Source organism: Anser anser, assembly GCF_964211835.1.
Source record: "Anser anser genome assembly, chromosome: 3".
Lineage (NCBI taxonomy): Eukaryota > Metazoa > Chordata > Aves > Anseriformes > Anatidae > Anser > Anser anser.
In genome coordinates, this window is record NC_139722.1 from 119547606 (window position 1) to 119568468 (window position 20863).

A 20863-nucleotide genomic window follows, 5' to 3' on the forward strand; every position below is an offset into this window, starting at 1 on the left:
GAGATTCACATCCTACCTTTATATTTGTGTAACTTTTTCACATGCGCAAGTACCTTTCTAATTGTTTCAGTCCTTAATAGTGTTTGTTTGATCAAATCTGTCACAAATTTGCCAGTTCTGGGTTCACTAAGTATTGAAATATGGATCTGTTTGGGCCTCTTCTCTAAACATCAGTTCTTCAAGTTTAGCTGAGTTTCTAGTAGAAGTCACCATCAGATTTCAGTTCTGTGGAAAAAGCACTTGTTATAAATCTCAAATAGTCAGTAATTGATCACAGTCTGGAATTGTAAAACTCTATCTAAGTGCCTGAAATAGCATACGTTTGTGGTATGGTATGTGGTTTCAGTCCAGGTCAAGGAAAAGAGAGGCCTTGGAGAATACGAAAGTCTTAAGCTTTCCACTAATAGAATGGGTCAAGGGATAGTGTAGTCAAAGCATCCCATCGTTAATGCTATGTGGTGAAATAAACTGCTTTTGACCCTCAGTACTATTAGTCACAGGAGACAGACAGTTCTTTTGTTCATATCTCTGAGCAAATTGTTTGCTTCTGTCACTTTTTTTTTTTACTTTTTTTTTTCCATTGGGTGTGATGACAGTGCAGTTATTGAGGTCACCTGGGATAGATGGAGGTGATCAATTATGATCTAGCAACACAGATCCGATTGTAATTTCCCCAAATGATCATTTTGAACTAGCAAAAGATGAATTAACTTCCTTTTTCCTCTCTGCCATCTCACCACAACCTCCATCCTGGTAAGAGAGTTAAGGAGTGGCAAACCTCTTGTTGATGTCAGTACTAGCTGCTGCTGGATGAGCGATGTGCTTAAAAGTGAAATTGCCTGGGTATTTGAGAAGCTAAATGCTGACTGAGAAGCTTAAGTTTAGGTTTCTAACTTTAAAAGGAATAGTTTGGGCCCTGCTTTCTGGCTCTTTATACATGTTGTATTCACAGGCTGTTTTTTTGTTTGTTTGTTTGTTTTCTCATTCAAAGCATTTACTGCTATAGCAACAATTATGTTTTGGAAGAAAGACAAATTGAGTATGATCTTTCTCTGTTATGATGCAGAACTTGGGCACCCTAACTACCTTTCCTTCATGACTGAGACAGTGTCTTTTTGTAGCTTGTTTATGGTGTTAAAATAGGAAACAGAGTTTTAAATTTCTAAAGTTTCTAATACCTTAGGGGATGAAAATTTAACGGTGTGGGGAAAAAATATGTGCTAGGGTATGTATTAGCAATCAGCTAAACTCATCTAAGACCCTTCCTGTTAAACTATTCAATTCCCTTTTCTCTTGTTCTTTGTTTTCAGTACTGTGGCATGCTTTCAGGGAAAAATGTGTTTAGGCAGTGGCTGGTGTGGCCAGCAGAGCATGCACACTCTTATGCCCTGCAGAAAAGAAGCTTGTATATCTTTGCTGGCAGGGTACTAGGGCGGCTTAGCACAGCTCAGACAAGCTAAGTGTATGGCTTCATGAAGGAATTGGGCCTACCTCCAAAGAGATGCGTTCATTCAGTGGGGCTGTATTTAGAGTTATCCTGTGTGAAGTCTTCTCCTAAATCCCCTCCTCCTTTGTGGAAACATGACCTTTCGTTAGCACAAGGCAAGATGGTCAGTCCCTGGAAGCTGCAAGTAAAACTGAATAACCTGAAGGTTCAAGAAGTTGCTGCTGATGGCCTCTTTTCTCCCCCAGCTGCTGAGGAATAATAATAATAATAAATGCTCAGCTGAAGAACTGAAAAGCAATAAAAGGCTTGCAGCTGGTGGTGGCCCTGACATCCACCTCAGTGTAGCAGTCTGCCAAGCAGATGAAGAAGAGGGTGGTCTAATCACAAGAAAATTAAAGTAAAGGGAAGCAGAGGGACATGTATGACTGACTCCAGCCTTTGGCTTGTTAGGGAGGAGGAGATATTGTTGTTATTGTTAATGCCAATTAGAGACAAACCTCTTTCTAGGCAATAAACAGAGGAGGATGCCTACAGAGCAATCCAGCTGCTGGAATGCCACCAAGTATCTGGTGGAGCACCTGCATTCCAGATGTGCATCTCTGCACCACTCCATCTGCTGAGCACGCCATCTGCTCCTAGCAGCTTAGGAAAGAGTGCAGAAAGTTATGGTTTCCTTATTGATGATTATGGACTTGCACCTTTAGACCGTCTCGGCCTCCTTTGACCTACAGGCAAAGCCTAATGCAGTGTTGAATTCCTCTGGGTTCGGTTTATTAACAGTATTCCTCCGGCAAGGAAAAGAGGGTTCATTTTTTCTCTTAGGCCATGGTAAGTCAGGAGTAAGTCAGTGGAGTTGTGCTGTCCAGGAAGCAGTGGGGTGAGATCAGTCAGGCCATGAGGACCAGCATGGTTCTGCTGTAGCAATGTTCTGCCCTGCAGAGTTGACATCCTTTAAGTTGAAAGTTGCCTGACTTTCCTGTGAGCCTTTCTCGGGTCAGTTAAAGGGGGTAAAGTGGATGAAAGGCAGAACAAGGGAAATCCCCAATGTGGCAGCCAAGGACAAACAGCAGCAAAATCAGCCCTCTCACTGTGCCCAAGGCCAAAAGGTTCACACTAGCTCTATGTCTGATCAGGCTGGTTATGTTCATACCTTACAGCATTTTGGACTGGAATTAATCTCAGCCCTGTGGAGTGCTCAGGGGTCTGGCAACAGAATTAACTCTGAGTGTTTTTTTCCAGGCCTGTTAGGATATTGTTGCAGAACTGTTCAGGTGACCAAACCAAGTCTGGTATCTGCTACTTTTGGGAGCAGTCCCTGAAGAGAATTTTTGCTAGCACATGCCTGGATGTGGTACTGGAGAAGTCCAGAAATTATCAGGGACTGTACTGTCAGTTAAGTATTATATATTCCCAGGGTTGCTTTTTTTTTTGCTTTTTTTTTTCTTTTTTTTTCCTTCCTAACTTCTAAGGCACCTTTTATTCATCTACAGAAATGCATGCCTAAAGATGGTGTAGAAGGGAGTTTCCAGACCTGGAATCTGTGCTGAGCTTCAGCACGCTCTCCCCAGGGAGCCATTTCTATCCGCACGTAGACCCGGATCCCCAGACAGAAGTCTTCTCATCCCTCCAGTGACAGCAGAGTCCAGCTATAAGGGACTGCATGATGTTCTCTGCGCAGCTCTAGCTTGGATTGAGCAGGATATACTAGCCTTATTCACGAGGGAGCTAGTTTTAGTCTCATTGCTGTTTTTTTTTTTTTTTTTGAGACACTGGGTGATCTCATCAAAGGAAATCCCGCACTGGTTATTATTAATCTTGGATACCAAACATTCACATTGTGCTTTTACTTTTCCGTTGACATCCAGAGTCCTGTCAGTATTTGACTACTTAAGGATGGTGTTTTTGATGGAAAAGGAATTGATTTAGTACAAGCTGAGTAGGAAACTATGGCTATCATAAGCTTTAGTGAAATCTGAAGGAAATTTGTCATGATTCATCCACGGTTTTTAATATGACAAGATCCAGATCCATACAAAAGAACACCTGGCCTGCTGTTGAGCATCTGTCTTGAGAACAGCGTTTGCCCACGTTTGTTGCTCTAGCAACAAGTCTGAACATGGATCACTATTTTTTAAAACAACACAAGAAATAACAGATACTGCTATGGGAACTTTTCTGTCATAAAGGAAATTATATTTGCTCTACAAACATTGAGTTCTCCCACTTTTTAAGGACTGGCTGCCACTCTCTGAATCATTAAAAAACAAAGAGGCCTGTTTCTCGATTCTTGAGAATCTCAAGATGTGCCAAAACATACACAGATTTCATATTTTCCAGTAGCTACAAATCAGACCCTTTCTCTCAAGAAGATCCCATTTTAGAACAGTCTCCTAGGTCACTTTATAAGCGCAAAGTGAACCAACTTTAGAAAGTAAAATAATTTGCCTTATAGGGTGAAATTCAACCTTCCACTTGAAGCCTTTACATCATCTGTTCTTTAAGGATAGGTTTGTGATGATGACTTGCGCTCTCACTGCTGCACAGCAGTGCTCTTTCAAAATGATGTCCTTCCTGGTGCATGTGTGTGTATTGGTGCACGAGCACACACATACAAACATGCATGGCTGTACTTTACTGCCTTTGGTTTTGGTCGCTCTGCCCCTCACTCTCCTAACCTTAATAACCTATATATACATACCTATAGATATAACCATGCATGTATGTATATCAGAAAAAGCTGAGAGAAACTTGGACACCATGAAACACCTGCATTACAGGATATTTCATATGCATTTATTCTAATACTTCTGCTGCCTGGGTTCCTGCATTGTAGATAGGCCAGCTTTGTTAATTTTCTCTGTTCCTGTTCTGATTCCTGGTTTTACATTTCATCCCCTGGTAATTCTCAGTCAGAACAATAGGGATTTTTTAAGGCTGGACAACAAGGAGGATAAAAATGGAGAGGAAGATGCTTTGAATCCCAGAGGCTACTCATTTCTGTCTGAACTGAATAAATGGCTGCATATAAATGTGCTTCTTCTTTCAAAAAACGGTTTGCTTTTTTCTACTGACCCTGGGTGAGTCTGGAGTTACCTGAAACTGTTTGTACCCGTTCAGAAACTGCAAGCTTTCCCACCTGAATTCCTCCCCTGTCAGCTGGAGGGGGCTTTCAGGTGGGTGTTTGTTTCATTGCGTCTCAAAGAGATCAGTTCCTGTGCTGAAAGACAAGCCCAAGACAATGTTTTACAGAGCAGAAGATATTGTGAGGGACCAATTATCACGTAAGTGGTTCTCACGGCTTGGGCTGGTACTGTGTGCCAGGTTGCACATTAACTTCTTTCACTGCTTTTTACCCAGTTTACTCAACATTCTCAAGTGGTGGCTTTGTCAATTGTTTCTCCTACTGATATTTTGACAGACGATAGCCCCTTGATGCCAGCTTACTCCAGCTAATAAGAAATAGGCCAGCGTGAAACTTTAGACCAAGTGACTGCTCTCATGGTGTGGAGGAGCAAGTAGGGTTGGTCCTGCTTTAGGACAGTTATTAATTTTCATCTGGCAAATAGATCTTCCAACCCAGCTCTTGGAATATACTTTGTATGTACACCTTTAAAAACAAACAAAAATTTCCAACAATTTTAATACAGTGACTTTTTTTTTTCTCTGCAACACCATCCTTAAATATCCTCTAATGAATGTTGGGATGCATTTAGGGAGTATGTTTGAGTCATATGAGCGCGAATGTATTTCAAGAAGATTTATAGTCTTTCATTGATTCTGAAGGAATGTATAATGACCAGACAATTTTCAGTGTAGTTTTCTGATATAAATCTTACCAAAATGCTGACACAGTGTTATTAACACTCAGGCTGGTATTGCTACAAAGTGGTGAGATTTATGTGGATGATAAAACAGGGATCCTGTGAAAGCATCTAGGGAGAACTCCATACAAAGTGGAGTTTACTAATTCATGTAGCTGTATGTTAGGTTATGAGCTTTCTCTTACGAATATTGCATTGATTTATGAATTGTTTTTTCTTCTTCTGATTAGAGAGGCAACAGTGAGGAGGATGACTGAAACTGGGAAAAAAAATTCACTTTCATTTTTTCCCCAGATCTGAATTTTAGCTATCTTCTTCTAAGTATTTTCCTTTAACTTAAATCTGTTAGATACTGTATCGTTTCCTTGGTCTCGAACTAATTTAGGAGCCAGACCCAGGCAGGGCTTATTGTTATCAGATCTTTCTTTTTCATCCTTTTAGAAAAGAAAAGAAAACAAAAACACACAAAAAGAACCTAAACCCATCACCAACAACAAAACAAAACAAAAAACTCACAGAAGTGACAAAAACTGAAAGAATGATGCTTAGAACTGAAACAGTTCTTAATATGTGCCACATACTTGTATCCCTGTGCCATTATTAACCTTTTTAATATTAAGCAGTAAAGATTTTAGAAAAGATAGCTCATCTTTTGTTATTTAAGCTGCTGCCTGTATTTTTTATTTTTTATTTTAAACCTAGCTGGGAAGACTAATGTAGATGACACTTTTTTTCCCCTCTATGCTTAGTTTCTCTTCCTAAGCTAAAGGGCATATTTAATGGTATATAAAAAAAAAAAAAAATTAATAGCTCAGTTTTCAGTAGAAATTAAAGACTACAAATGATAATGATAAAGTCTATGTTTCACATATTTAGCCTGAACTTCCATTTTTTTTTTGCGGATGCTAAATTCTTTAAGCAGTCCTGAAAATGTCAGTATATGGGGGACTTCTGATGTGACAGCAGAAGCTTTCCTTTTCTTTTGAATATGTATTCATGTGTATGTGTCTTGGGGTCTTCATTACAAGCAACAGCTTGCAATAGCTAGTCATACTATTAAGATGATCTGGTCATTTCTCTTTTATAAAACTGGGTTAGAAATTATTGCTTTGAAGACCCCAGTGTGCACTAACACAAGATGAGAGAGATGTAAAGACTGCCTCAATGTGATGGCACGGCCTGGGTCCTACACTGCACCTCTGTGAACTGTACAGGACAGCAATGCCTGTCTGGTTGTGGCTGTTGCCATTAAATGCAATTTCAGTTTCTGGAAATGTTATGTATGCTTGAATTTTGACACTTGTCCTGTTATTGGCTGTGAGTTGTTGGGAGTCAAATATCTAAGGATGAGATATCAAGTGCAAACAAATTCTGATCACTAGTCGTCATATATTAAGTTGTTCAAGGCAGTTGAGCATGCATGTTTGCCTGATGTTAAGTATGTACTTAATACAGGCCTGTAGTCAGAAGTGATGAGCTCCTGGGGCTGCGTGCTGCTCAGACAAGGAGAGTGGCAGAGCTTACTCCAAAATTTGGGGTACGGAGGCTCAGCTCTGAAACGGCCATCATGGAGTTCAGTGGGAGCTGACACATCTTAATACTGTTCAGGATCAGGCTTTGCATGTCTAGAGAAAAGCGAAATACATCTGCAGAAGAGTCTGTCTAATTATCTGATTTGATTTTTATTTCTGAACATAGTGGAGTCTGGAGAAATATTTTGTGCAATCTGGCTGACTGATGGACCAGCAAAGTCCTACTCCAGGGGGCTCATAATCACAACCAAAGAGAAAACATGCTGAAAAAGCTCCAGCAAGATAGACTCTTAAAAATCTCTTTTCTCACATATTTAGTCTGAACTAGCAATAACAACTTCGATGCAGGGCATTTCCTGAGGATTAATGACTGTCTGGGGTCATCATCTCCTCCCAGTTAGTTATTAATCCCCAGGAAATACTCTGTGCCTTGATCATTATTGCTTAATTAGCATTGAGAATGTGGGGGGTTTAGGTTTCTTTTCATGCATCCTGTGAATTGCTAGGGTGGGGGATTCTTTCATTAACTTGCCCTTTTCAGACTAGATGGGAGCACAAGCTTTGCTTACAGTTTGCAGGTTTGAGAATGTAGTCACAGGGTTAAACCTTTTCAAGCAATTTGAGTTCCATGTGAAAGCACCACTGACGGCCCACATCTGCAGTGCATCAAGAAGTGCCCCCCAGCTCTGCAGAAACATTGGTGGCATGGGGGCAGTAGCTGGAGTCTGGGAGCAGAGGATGCTGAAAAGGGGCTGGGAGAGCTGGGGGTGAAGGAAAAGGAGAGGGAAGGAAGGGAAGCTCAGAGGAGCGGAGAAGTTAGGTGCTTCCAATCTCAACAAACAAACTTTATCAGGCACCGAGGAAATTCTCCTGTTGTATGAAAGCTTGTAACTTTGGGAAATTTGGGGGCTCCAGGCAGTCTTCAAGGAAACTCTGCCTTGCTCCAAGGGCCCCAGCTGAAGCTAGCCAAATGAATTTAATTAAAAGAGGGGAGAAGATCAGTTCAGACTGTAGCCTGCTTTGCCCACCCCTGGAGGAGTGGAAGAAGACATACAAAGTCCCTTTTCAAACACTGGGCTGTGGGACTGAGCTCAGGAGGGCTGCCCCATCCCATACCTGCATAACTGCTCCCTCTGTAGACTAGTGGCCATACTAGGAGAAGCCCACGGTGCACTATGTCAGGGTTGCTTATGCATATGTCCTATTGTGACAAACTGGGACTTCCAATTATGCGGTGATGGAGCTCGTCCCTCTCTTTTCGCATCAGGGCACTGCGAGTCTGCGTGTCTGCAGGCATGCCGTGGCTATGACTGTTAATCTGTTTGTCGTGGTTGAAAAGTTCTGTGTGTTTTGAAAATTATTTTTAAAAAGGAAATATCAAGTTTTCTGCTCAGTAAAGTCATAATATGTTTCAACATTTTCAAGACTTCTGTCTTAAGAAGTTTTTGTAGAACTCTGTTGAGGGAGGCAATCAGGGCTGATTTGGTGATATTTCCTAGCCAGTTCACATTGCTTCTGCTGTTGTGGGAACTTCTGCCCAAGTCTCCTCGGAGGTCTGTTTTGCTCCTGCGTGGTTAAGTGAAAGTTGCAGCAATCTGGGCGTTTTATTTAAGACCAGTGGGTGCGAATCAGTGTCATGCCTTGGAGTCAAAAAACCTATCCTAGGAAAATATCTGGCCTCACAAATATTTATGTGACTGTAGTGAAAACACACAACATGCAGGATGTTTACTTTGGTCTACAAAGTTCAAGTGCTACTTTTTTTTTTTTAATTTCCTACCTAAACGTTACATTTAATTAGCTTTGCAGATGCACTATGGTTCTAAATGAATGACAAATTTTGTTTGGATCTATACATTTCCAGCGGAGCTGAGGTTGGTGTTTTGTTTGCAAACTCTATTCCTAACAGTGGATAAAATAAAATAAAAAAAGAATCCAGGTTTGGGTGTCTGGACTGAAACCATTTGTTTCAGGAAAGGTAGTATTATAAAGTAATAGTCGTTTCTTTGCTAGTTTGAAGAAAATGTGACATGGAACAAAAATATACTTGCCTTTTTCTGAAGTCAACTTTCACAGTAGTTATGCTCTTTCTTTCTTTGTGGAAAAAGAAAAAAAAGCACACACACAGATACGCACAATCTCATGTATAAGTCCGTGCAAAATTATTTCCAGATATTGTGAAAATAGATTTGTAAGGGTACACTTTAACTGAAATAATTCAGTCTAACTAAATAGTATTTATAATTAATTCAGTAGTTATTAAAAAAATGACTGCTTTTGACCTTAACCCTGATAAACATAAATCTAATCCTATTTTCAACTATTTCCTTAAATATGGAAAAAGGCTTTTGACAGAGTCAATGGCAACTGTATATTTTAGATTATCCTTAGAGTGAGCTATAACATTCTCATCCATATCTTGGTCTTGTAACTGACCTCTGACAACCAATGGATAGCCAAATCATATGATAAAAGGCATAAAAATGGAGGCTGGAACAGAAAAAAAGTCATTATGCAGATAATATATAAATGTCCATTAATGAGACACATTCCCTTGTACATTCAAGTTCATAGCAAAGTTCCACACTGAATAGGTCTCAAGGGGTTTCAGGCTCTATCACAGATATTTTTATCTGCTTATGTTCATACTAAAGATCAAAAATAAGAGACCTGAATAAAACAAAGGGTCTGTAGCCCTTAATAGATAAGATCAAAACAAAATGTGTGGGAAAAACTTGGGAGACAAAACAACATCATAAATATTGTTTCTTTGTATTTTTCTGTGTATGTAATAAGGGCAGTCTGAGTGGAAATCTGAAACTAAAAAGCCAGAGACCATTTTCTGAAAAAAGTTATTGTCGGTTAAAACAAGAAGGGAACTGAAGCATAAGATGAGCAGTTGTGGATCTGTGACAGTGTCTGATACTGATGTTGTCCACACCTGAGCCCAGCTATCTTACTGGTGTCACTGGTGAAGCCAAAGCTGGTGGAGGCATGTGGGGATGCACCCACTGGGAGTCCTGCGCAGAGAGGTCCAGTGACTTCTGTGGCCCTGGCCTTTGGCCCTCTTGGTGTCCTCTGTTTGCTTCATTTTTCCTCTTAGTCTGGAAGAGGTCTCTTCAGAGGTTCTTAAGCATCTCCAGGGAAATCAGCCTATGTCTCCCTGAAGCCCTGATGACAGAGAATCACTTTTGTAAAGTGATAGAAAAGGCATAGCCCAGTAGTACCATGTGTTAACTGAGGCCTCTGGTACAGGGAAATGTGAGTCAATAAAATAACTGTAGGAGAAGACAAATTTTTGAGGATTTGTTATGGGTAGTGCCCTAGGTAGGAACCATATCTCTCCATATGATTTCTCCATAGCCTTGAAGCTCCCTTCACACCTGCAGGCAACTAGGGTGAAGAATTAGTACAGAATTAGTGAGCAAAATTATTCAGGAAATTGTAACAGACCTTAGCTCTATTCCTCAGTTGTGCAAACAACATTTGGATCATGGTTAAAGCCTGATCTAAAAACACTGTGGGAACAAACTTTTACAGTTTTAGCTGTATTGTATAAGTGTTTTGTCTCCCAGTTGCAGTGAGATGAGATCTGGTTGGGGTTTTTCAAGTCTATGAGCCAAAATGTGGAATTATCCTAGAGTTTAGCAAAGGGGGTGCAGATTGTAATTCACTTTCACTAACATGATTCCCTTTTTAAGAACTGTAAAATGGTCAGGAAAGTTGTCCCAAAGTTCAGCTGCAGCCTGGTTTGAAGAAGAGTCTGAACTCCCAGTATTACGCCCCTGGATTGCAGGGATATTAAGCTATGGAATAGACAGCACTGTGCGAAGTCCTGTCCACACTGAGGTCAATGCAATCAGATCTGCAATCAACCGAAGTGAGGCCAGAGTTTTATTCTTCACCTAACAGAACAGATTATATAATTTCTAATCCATTCACCCCTAGAGAAAAGTTCAGCTCCATTTCTCGAAAGCAGTAATGCTGTGTCTTCACACCTTGAAAGGCTCTGCTCAAAAAGCACATTAGAGACCTTATGGCTGTTTGATCTGGTAGTGGGAGGAAGGTAGCACAGAGAAGACTTGAATCAGGGCTTCTGGGTTCAATTCTTGGTTCTGCTGGTGGTAAAGCAGATCTGTATAGAAACCGTGAGGTAGATTTGCCATAATCCTGGTTCTCCGACTGTCCAGAGCAGGGACTTACTGAAGGAGGTCTCTGGCTCCGGTCTCTTCGTAACAGGCTTTTGAGACAGTCTGACTGTGCAAAGTATTATTCCTGAGCTAGAAAAAAATAGGAAACACAAGGCTACAATACTACAGAGCAGAGGCCTATCTTATTTGGTAAAGAATGTAACTGAGATAGAAAACAGGATTATGGGGACCCGCAGTCACCAGAGCTGGCCTGTACTGAGAAAAGGAAACAATGGAATTTGAAACCATTCATATCCGCCTTCTGTTTCCCCATCTTTCATGTGAAATAGTGCATGTATGGTCCATTTGAACCTAGAGATTTTAGAGAAAAACTCAGTTCCTGGATGAGTATTATGAATACTGCCTGAAACAATATTAGATAGGAATGGTTAAACCCTTACTTGTCTTTGAAAATCTGCCCTTTTTTATTCAGTAGTGGTCAAAAATCCACTTTTTTTCCTACTTTCTCATTCTTTGGGGAAGAAAAAGTTATCTTTCTGATCTGTACATGGTCTGAAAACCAGATGTTATCATCACTTGGTTGTAGCTCTGCTGGTGCAGCATGTTTTGTTTATTGAAGAAAAGACATGGTTGAAATTAGATCTATGTGATACATGTCATCAAGCTTCACGTATTTGCAAATAATAAACAGTTTGCAATGCATGACTTGAGCTCATGGCTTGCATCTTAGTGTCATTTTAATAAGGGCTTCAGAACACAAGTGGCACTGTAGTATCTGTGTCTGTAAGTCAGAAAGCACCTTTGAAAAATGTTATTGAAAAGGCATATGTCATATGCTGCTTTCCTTTGTTAAGTTAGGAAAGATGGACTCTGTCTCGTGGCAGACGTAGTTTAAGTAAACATAAACTCTGGCCCAAATATCATAACCATCTTTTCCTCAAAGCTAGCAGTACTAAACCAAAATGTAGTTTTATTTGGCTAACCCCTCAGTAGGATGTGGTTGCCAGCCTCTGCAGCCACATGATCAGGTTTCAAGCAGACGCCACCAGAGCTAGGCCGTTGTCTTAATCAGGAAAGTCATGAATATGTTACTCCCAACACCATAATTATGTTTAACAAACAAATGTAACCATAACAACAGGTATGCTAAAACCAAAGCCTATGTGCTCCTTCTGCAGCAGGACAGTCGAGTGCCATGATACTGCTTGGCTCAGGAGATAAAAGACGTTGGAAAGTGGTGATTGCCAAAGGAAAAGGCTAAGTCATTTTCAGCATGCTTCCCATTCTTCCATGAGCAAAGAACTCTGCACAGTGATGCCAGTCATCGAGTACAAACCCAGGGCTGCTGCTGTCTGGAGGATGTTCACCTGAGCTCATGCAGAAAGTTTATTTTCCCAAAGAGGATGGCTGAAACATAAAAATGAGTGACATATGGCCACAACGTGCTCAGTCGCTCCCTTTTTTCTGCATGTGCAAAGGATGCATATGAGATACCTTTATCTAACTTGTGAATCTGATTCACATTGGTGATGGGCAAAAGCTTTAGGATTGTGCCAACTCAAGTGCCAGGTCCTCCTGATATAAATGTCTGTTGCTTCATTGGTTGTGGTGGATGGAAATAAGCTGCTTTGGTCTGGCTGAGAACCTAGCTGCTCAGGCTTTTCAGTCCTCACTTTCTCCCTACCTTCTTTGCTTTCCCTTTTATGTTGCAAACACCTCAATGAGACGAAGGGATGAACAGATGATAGAGTCAGATCCCAAGTTAATGACCAGCACTATATTCACAACCTCGTTTGGTTTTGTTCCTATTCGCTGCTTCAGTGGTGCCGATGAGAAGAAATTAATTTTATTGAGGGCAACTCAATGAATTAAATGAAAAACTGCTCACTTGGCTGGAAAGGCTTTGACAGACGGCACAGCAGCCGGTCAGGTTTGAAAAACTTTACATCTCCTGGACCTGGGGAGAGAAGGGGGCAAGAGAAAGAAGGGGAGGGAAGGTCATTGCAGATAAGCTGCAAGGCGACTATTCCAAGGCCTCTAAAAAACAACAGAGGCAAGCTGCAGTCTCTTATTTTGATTCATGGATCTCCCCTCCCTTTTGTTCCTTGATGCACTAAATCTGTTCCTTAGCCCCCCTCATTTCAATAAACACCCAATAAGAAACTAATCGTCGTATGGTGAATTAGAGAAGAAGAAAAGGTGCTCAGAAGAAATGTTATGGTCGTGGAAGACTCTTATGCATTGTAACCATCTGGTGCACCACAATTACTATGAATGGGATAATTGAGTCCAAAATAACTTCTTTTGGGTACAAATAATAGCCGTCACCCTGATTTGTATTCTTCACAACAGCATTGCCCCATCATTTCACATCACATCTGCACATTTCATTGATTGGGCACTGTGCTACCAATAAGTTACTACACTTAATTAAGCCCACATAATTCTCTTCAAACGAGCAGAAAAGTTTGTGTATAGGCCCAAAAGAAAAGGGGCTGCAAATGAGACTTTAGTGACTCCACTTTGTATGAGGTATTGAGATTGATGGTGATCCCATGCCACCAAGGTTTTCCTTCAACATAGGAAAACTGTGAAAGCATTAAGCAGCTCAACAGCTGTGTATAATCTGAGGAAGGCCTGATTTCAGACAAACGTTCTGCCGGAGGTGATTGAAACCCCATTGTAGCATAATCTCGCTTTTCAGAAAGTGTTACAATTCATTTGATTTGATTTCTCGGGTGCCTGGCTTTCACGGCATCATTAAAAACTCTGTAAGAAACTGAAAAATGGAGTCTTCTGCAAAGAAGCATTGTCTGCTCTTCAGGCGTGCTTCACTTGAGTGCTGGGAGAAAGAATTGACAGGAAACAGGCAAGCGTAAGCCTTGGAGTAAATATCACTGAAAATAAAAACTAAAGATCAGCTTTCCTAAAGGGAAAGAATGAGGGTGTCAAATCTTTAAAAAGATTTTTCCCTCTGTTTTCCTTTTATGCTTTGGTTTTCTATATATTAGCCGAAGTGGGGAAGAATGCATTCCTTCAGCTAATATTTCTGTGATACGTTATCATTTCACGTGGGTTATTAGCTGTCTCTGAACTCTTCACAACAGAGACAGGCCACTGAGCTGGCTGGGGAATAAGCCACCAGGAATGTGCTGTTGAGTCCAGTTGCTCAGGATCAAGCCCAAGAAGCCTTACTGGAATGTCGGGGTCTCTAAGAAGCACAATAGGAAACAAAGAATGGGGTTACAGAGAGAGAAGCAACTTAAAGAAAATGAGAACAAACTTCTGTCTTGCTCAAAGAGATGGTTTTTAAATCAGTGTTTTCTCATTCCACCCAAGCAAAGCTAGAGCGACCTGAATACGTTTTTCAGAACAAGTGGCAAAATATCCCATGAATGCCACAGAGGTCACTTCACACACTCGATCTGCCCCTCATTTGTTTATCTAAATGCTGACAAATTGCAGCATTTTAACAACATATCTCTGGTACTGAACTTCATGTGCATGCCTTGCCCTCTATCATTGAGCTGATAATGAGGCTAAACATAAAGCCTTCATTCAATGCTATAAAGGCTTCTGACAGTGATGAATACCAAGTAGAAGAATTAGGTGGTTTATAGGAGAATATGCTATTGTGTAAAACCTCTATGCCTTTTATCAGCCCTTCTGCTCATTTTCAGTTCCTTCACGTAAGCCGTCTCTGCAAGCACTCTAGCAAGCTTTCCTCTTCTTTCTTCTACTTTTAATGAGCCTATCTTCCAGAAAGCGCCAGCTAAGATGTTGTGTCAGCAATTATTACTGCCTGTCCTCTCTGAAATGCCTGAGACCTCTTTCATTTCACCAGCCGATGATAAATATTCAAAATACTGGTGCCCGAGATGTTTCGCTGCAAGGTAATTCGTATCTGCAGCCTTGTGCGCGGCATGGCACAGCAGCTGTCTGTCACTTGGAGATCTTTCTTATAACAAAAGCAGCCTTGTCTTAGCATTTCTTTGCAAAAGCATCAACTAATATCCCTTTTAGGTGGGTGTGTTTGTAGAAGAGGTGACTTCTGGGATGTGGTTGTTTTTTTTTTTGTTGTTTTTTTGGTTTTTTTTGAATTGCTGGCTGCAGTGGATCAGATTAACATTTCATTGTTCAGGTCTGCGTGCTGGGCTGATTCTGGGAGCTAAGGGAAACATGGGGAAAGGATGCTGACAGGTTCTGATAGAATATCTAATTTGATTGAACCAAGGATCGCACCCCCCCCCCCCCCCCCGTGTTTTTATCCTTTGGACCACATTGTAGTTGCAAGATCAGCTCTTGTGCCCATCTGCCCTAGTGTACCCCATCCCCGAGCACAACTGAGAAACATTTTGCCTCTAAGTAGGGTCTGGGTATTTCTGAATTTGTACTGGATCATGCTTGTGGGGTCCCATAAAGGCCTGGACTTGAGCTTGATCTCTGCCAGAAGGGCACAACTGCGGAGGGATGGATGCAGACCAATCTGAATGGAGGGACTACCGAGCTGCAATTCACACGAGGTGTAAGATGCTTCAGTGCTCAGTACCATCCTGGGCTTTTTCACAGAGATTTTTTTTATTCTAAACAGTAGCTGCCAAAGGGAGTCTGTTACGTCAGAAGTGACCCTCCATCCCCTCTCTTCCTTCCACAACTCCTAAAGGCAGGTTCATTAGCTAAAGCCTAGAAACTCCCATTTGCAAAGGTGCTCGCTGCCTTCAGCCATGGCTGGGAGATGTGGAAGCACTCTGTGTGCTTCCTGCTGGCTGCTTCCACTGTCTCTTTTGGAAACTTCTGGTTATTAACTTTAACCACTTCTGAATTCCTCCTTATTTCTGGGTCAAGAATATTCCTTTAATACACAACTTCCCTTTTAAAAAAAAAAAAAAGTGGGGACAGAGAAGGGAATAACATTTATTAAATGTACATGACACTGAGGATACAAAAACATCAGCATGGGATGAATTTACTAATCAAATGCAGACCTGGTCTACATTGTAGTATGACACTGGAAAGGAAATATCTCTTCAAAAGGTTTATTTTAAATCCAAAAGAAGATTAAGAGAGAGAATGTTGAAATACAGAGGAGTCCGGGGGGCAGGGAGGAAAGCTGGAGAATAATTGACGCAAGTAGGGAAGCGGAGCCTCAGCCCAGGACAGAGGGAGTAACGGCTGGTCCTTGCTGTGTACAGAGAGCTTCAATCAAATTACTGATCTGGAGAGGCAAGATAATTGTTACAGCTGGATGAAGCTTGAACATTTCTCTTGCTGCTTCCACTGAAGGAATTTGGTAGGTTTTGCACTGTAGGTCCTTTGCTCCCTACCCCAGATGTCACCCCAAACCCAGGTGGCCAGGCTGTAGCTTCAGACATGGTGACTGTGGCAGTAGTAGTGGGTTAAGGAGCTTCCCTTTCAGGTGCCACTGTCACCCTGCTGAGCACCATGATGCTGTGCTGACAGCCATTCACGTGGCCTCATTCAAACCAGATCAGTGAATTGACCCGAGTTTATTATTTTCCAGGTTTCCTTCCAAACTCAGATCTGCTCCGTGGTGCGCCTTGCAGCACGGCCCCACCAGCAGCTGGTTTGTCATGGCCAGGATGCTGCAGGCTGTGCTTGGTGCTGGGAACCAGCTTGCAGGGTGGGCACAAGCCCCGTAAGCTGCAGCCCCCCCCGTGCCGCGCTCCAGTTTCTCAGATAGAAGCATAATTGTTTTTTTCACAGACTTTTGTGGGAAGTTCCAAATCTTATTGTTTATCCTTGCTCTGCCTTTCATTATGAGGGGTGTTGGGTCCCCCCACTGCTGTAATGAGAACCAAGAAAAACATAATAATTCAAAGGGAAATGTGAAAATGCTCTTCAAAATCAGATGTGCGAAGCACTGGAGCTAAAAGATATATGTGAAGTGCTGGTTAAAGGATGCTGGAGAAAAGGCAGCTTAGAAGTTTTCTTTTTTTCTCTTTCCATTATGCTCCCGAAGGATGAACTCTCATTTTTGTTTCATGCAGAGTCTCTGAGCGCATAGAGGCGCATTTTTGTGTGCTGTGAAGTTGAAGAGAATGATTTCCACTTTAAAACTTTATTTCTTGGAGCCTTTCTTTCTTGGACTCATGAGACGTGAGTTTGGATAAGGAAATTGCTTTCACCCTGTATTTCCCTCTGTCTTCAGGCACAAAAGTCACATGTTTACAAGTGGGAAAATTGACACACACTACATGGGGCAAATACATTAATTTTCTCCTCTCTTCAGAAGACTCTTCCAAGTGTTTGTGTTTGTTTTTTTCCCTTCCTGTGTTGTCATATGCCACATGGCACATTACATTTGCCTCAGCCCCCCAGAAAGCTTATAGGAAGGTATCTTCCTTCTTTACTTTTTTTTACAGTTTTTACTTTTTTACAGCTTTCTCTCCAGCATCTTTGCATGTGTTCTGGATACAAATTCCTGCAAAGGGACATGATGAGGGTTTGTTTGATTGCGTTACGTGAGAGGAAACTGTGTGCCACATTTTCAAAGGGGGGGATGCCTTCTGAAGAGGGCAGGGGGGGTTCTGTGGATCACAGCAGGGCAACTGTATGTGGAAAACCAGCCATTCTCACTGGCTTCTTATAAGCTGCCCACAGAGTACAAACAATGCCAGACACATGATGTATGGATTTGATTCATTAAAAAAAAAAAAAGTCATAAAAGACCTTCAAATTGTAAACTAGGTTACATTTTTCAGACACGGTTCCTGCAACAAATTCTCTTCAGTCTTTTTTATGAGAAACTAGTGACTTCTGTAAATGTGCATGGCTGAGTCCCAAGTCCTCGAGGTTTGCTGGGAGAAAGCTTTCAACGAAGTTGCTGTGGCGATGGGTTGTCCCTTACACCAATTAATCATGAAGGAAATCTGCCACACATCTGTCAGAGCAGGTTTCTTTCTCAGTCCTTGCCCCCGGACTTGAAGACAGCAGAGCTGATTGTAGGGGGTGGTTGGAGAAACAAAAATATGGGATGCCACTGCTCTGGTTGGGCTTTCTTCCTGAGGACAGCCTGGCTCTGTCAGCAGGTACTCCGGCTGGCATTGCCCTCTGGATGGGCAAGGTGGAGACGAGCAAAAGCTTGGCTCAGTCTTGGGGCTGAATCCAACTCCACCATCGGATTGTACCCGCAGAGTCAGGCCCCATCCATGCCTGCCCTTCACTAATTCTCTGCTGCTTCTGCTGCTTTGCAGGGCAGCCCAAAAGTTTATAATGCAGGCAAGTCTTCTACTCCTCCCCCTTGCTCTCAGCAGCGTAGATGTGTTATAACAGAGATGATTTCAAAGGGATTTAATCAACTGGGTTGCCAAAGGACTTCATGCAAGTGAGTTGTGTGTAATGGGAAAGCCTTTTAATGAGGGGGATGTGTGCAGCAGCGAGCAGCTTCAGGTTTCACTGCTAGAAGTGCAGGAGAACAAGCCTTGGCACAGAGCAGCATGTGACTTCACATCCCCATGCAGCTCTTAAGGATGTTTAAACTTCAGCAGGTAGTTGGACTTGCAAAATATTTTAAAAACACTGAGAAAGCTAGAGCATGTAGAACGGACTGTCAGTCAGCAGGACTCGGCCATGTCTCTTTAGTCTGTTTTGGTAAGGGAAGGTCAGGAAGGAGATTTGAACCACAGGCTGATTCAAAAATGTTTTATTTTTTGTAAACAACTCCATCTGGAACTAGTAAACTTTCAAAGTTTGAGCCAGCCCCTCACCACCTCCACACACCCCAGCCTGCCTGAACCGAATCCAGCAGCAACCATTGATTTCCATTGCTTTGCAGAGCTGGGACATGATCACACCACCTCTGGGCCAGAAGAGAATACAATCACTCACTCTGAGTCATTACATAAGCTAAAGTATGTGATTTATTAAACCACAAAAAATAGGTTGTACTAACACTGAGAGTCTGACTTGAAACCACAGAAGGAACGACATGCAGAGTTAAGGCTGGGACTCCCTCCTTAACCCATCTCGTGGTGCCTGGGCATCGCGTGTGACCTGTGAAATCACCCCTGCTTTGGAGGCTCCCTGAAAGGCAGCAGACACAGACAAGGATGGCATTTGACCCTCTATGCTGATTTTTCTTGCTTTTGTGGGCTTGAGTTTTGTTTAGCAAAGTGACGATTTAATTTTCTTTTCTGGTTTGGTTGGATCCCGTTCTAGTCTTCCTAGACTTGGCCCATTACCTTGGAATTCAAAAGAGAAAATATATAAAATGATAAATAATAGGAAACATTTGGAAATCTAAAATGTTTCAGTGAAATACACAGGCAACTCTCCCAAATAGTCTGTGTTTTATTTCTCATTTTCTGTCTCAGTGGAGCTATCTGAGACACCACCTATTAATGAGTTCTTAGGGATTCCTTACTCTGTAGGTCACCGCACCAAGAGCACATAAAGTTTCCGAAGTGCAAATAGCAACCAGTGTCTTCAGTCTTCTCTGTCTACCTAAAGTCTGCACGTGTCAAGCAGAAATTCTTATTGCTAGAGCATGCTCTGGTTATTGCCCTATTTGTATACTGTTTCCAGGTCTCTGCTACTGGTCACCAGGGAATACTGGGGAATCCTGCCCCAGTATTGTTGTCCCCATGTTCCTAGAATACATTTTTTTATTTTTTTATTTTTGGACAGGTTAGGTGCTCAGCCGTGTGTGCACATTAAAGGTAGAATGGGCTGCAGTAATCAGTTTGCATTGATAAGTAGTTAGTGCTATGTAAGGATATTACTGGCTACAAGAGCTGTTGGCTTCTGGTCCACGTTAGTGAGCAGGAAACATTTGTTGTAGACAGTTGCAGAATGTTTTGCAGTCTTCTACTCCACTTAGACAAGCAGACTTGAGCAAAAAGCATCAAGAATTTCTGTGTGTGAGACTTTCAGCACAAAATATGTCAGAGTCTGAGGGAGGACGATCACCAGCATCTTCTGCTGGTGGCCGTGGATGTGACTCCATCAGCACAGAGCCTTGCCTCACACCTGAGCAGTCAGGGATGTATTCCTGCTTCACTGTGAGCCTGATACAACTATGCAGACCTATTTGGTGGCAATTCTGGTTTTCAGATGGTTGGGCTTGGGTTTCTTTTGTTGAACATGGGATGCTGAATAAGCAGCAGAGAGATATTTGAGACTTTTGTAGAATTTAGGGAAGGTAACAGCTGTTTTACCCATTCTTGTTTCTCATGTTTTGCTGTGCCATATGGGGCCGCTCTGGATGAAAAGACAGTATCCCTAGCCAGGCAGTACCGAATATGCTACAAGGAAAGGAATTACCCTAGGCTCTGCCTGCATTAGAAATGCTTTGGAGGTTAATCATCGTGTAGTTTCATCTGGCACATCTGTACTACATGTCCTGAAGACATTCTGAAATGGTCCCCATTGATGTGCAGGGTTTGAAACCACCATTTCCATTAGACCAGTTTTCAGTAAGTCTGAGCTCATCATGCCCCAGGAGTATGTTAGATCCAGTGGATGCAGCCGTCATGCCAAGGGGAGAGTCATATAGGAAAGCTCCTCCTTTTGTGAGCGAAATGCCTGTGAGCTCATCCTCGTCAGTGACTCCTTATTGCCAAACACCCTACCACCTTCATATCCCTAAATAAGAAGAGAAAAACATCATATGCTTTACTGTTTGTGTTTTTTCCTCTCCTATCTCAGAAGCCTCTCTCTACAAAGGAAAGCACCCGAGTGCATATTCTCACATTGCTGTGACTTCTGTGTCACCACAAGACTGAAGACCCAGTTGCTGCTGCAGCATCTTCCATGCTCATGGGCTCCTCAAAATATAAAAACAGAGCAGCGTCAATTTTCAAAGTGTAAGTGGCAAAGCTACACTTAGCCTTTCCATAAATCAATCCTTTGTAATCCCTGCTCTTCATTCCCCATTTGTACAGCTCCACTGAT

At 41.9% G+C, this 20863-nt stretch overlaps 1 protein-coding gene across 6 annotated transcripts in view; it reads left to right on the top strand.

Moving 5' to 3' along the window:
* The window catches only part of LOC310896546 (uncharacterized protein), a 282713-nt gene that overhangs the window by 219216 nt on the left and 42634 nt on the right, over nt 1-20863 (top strand). Inside the window, exon 5 of one of the 6 annotated variants that reach the window (XR_014581583.1) lies at nt 20618-20775. The exons of the other annotated variants lie outside the window; for them this stretch is intronic. The gene's annotated coding sequence lies outside the window, so the exon portion shown is untranslated. The remainder of the gene's footprint in view (nt 1-20617; nt 20776-20863) is intronic. 6 annotated transcript variants of the gene reach the window in all.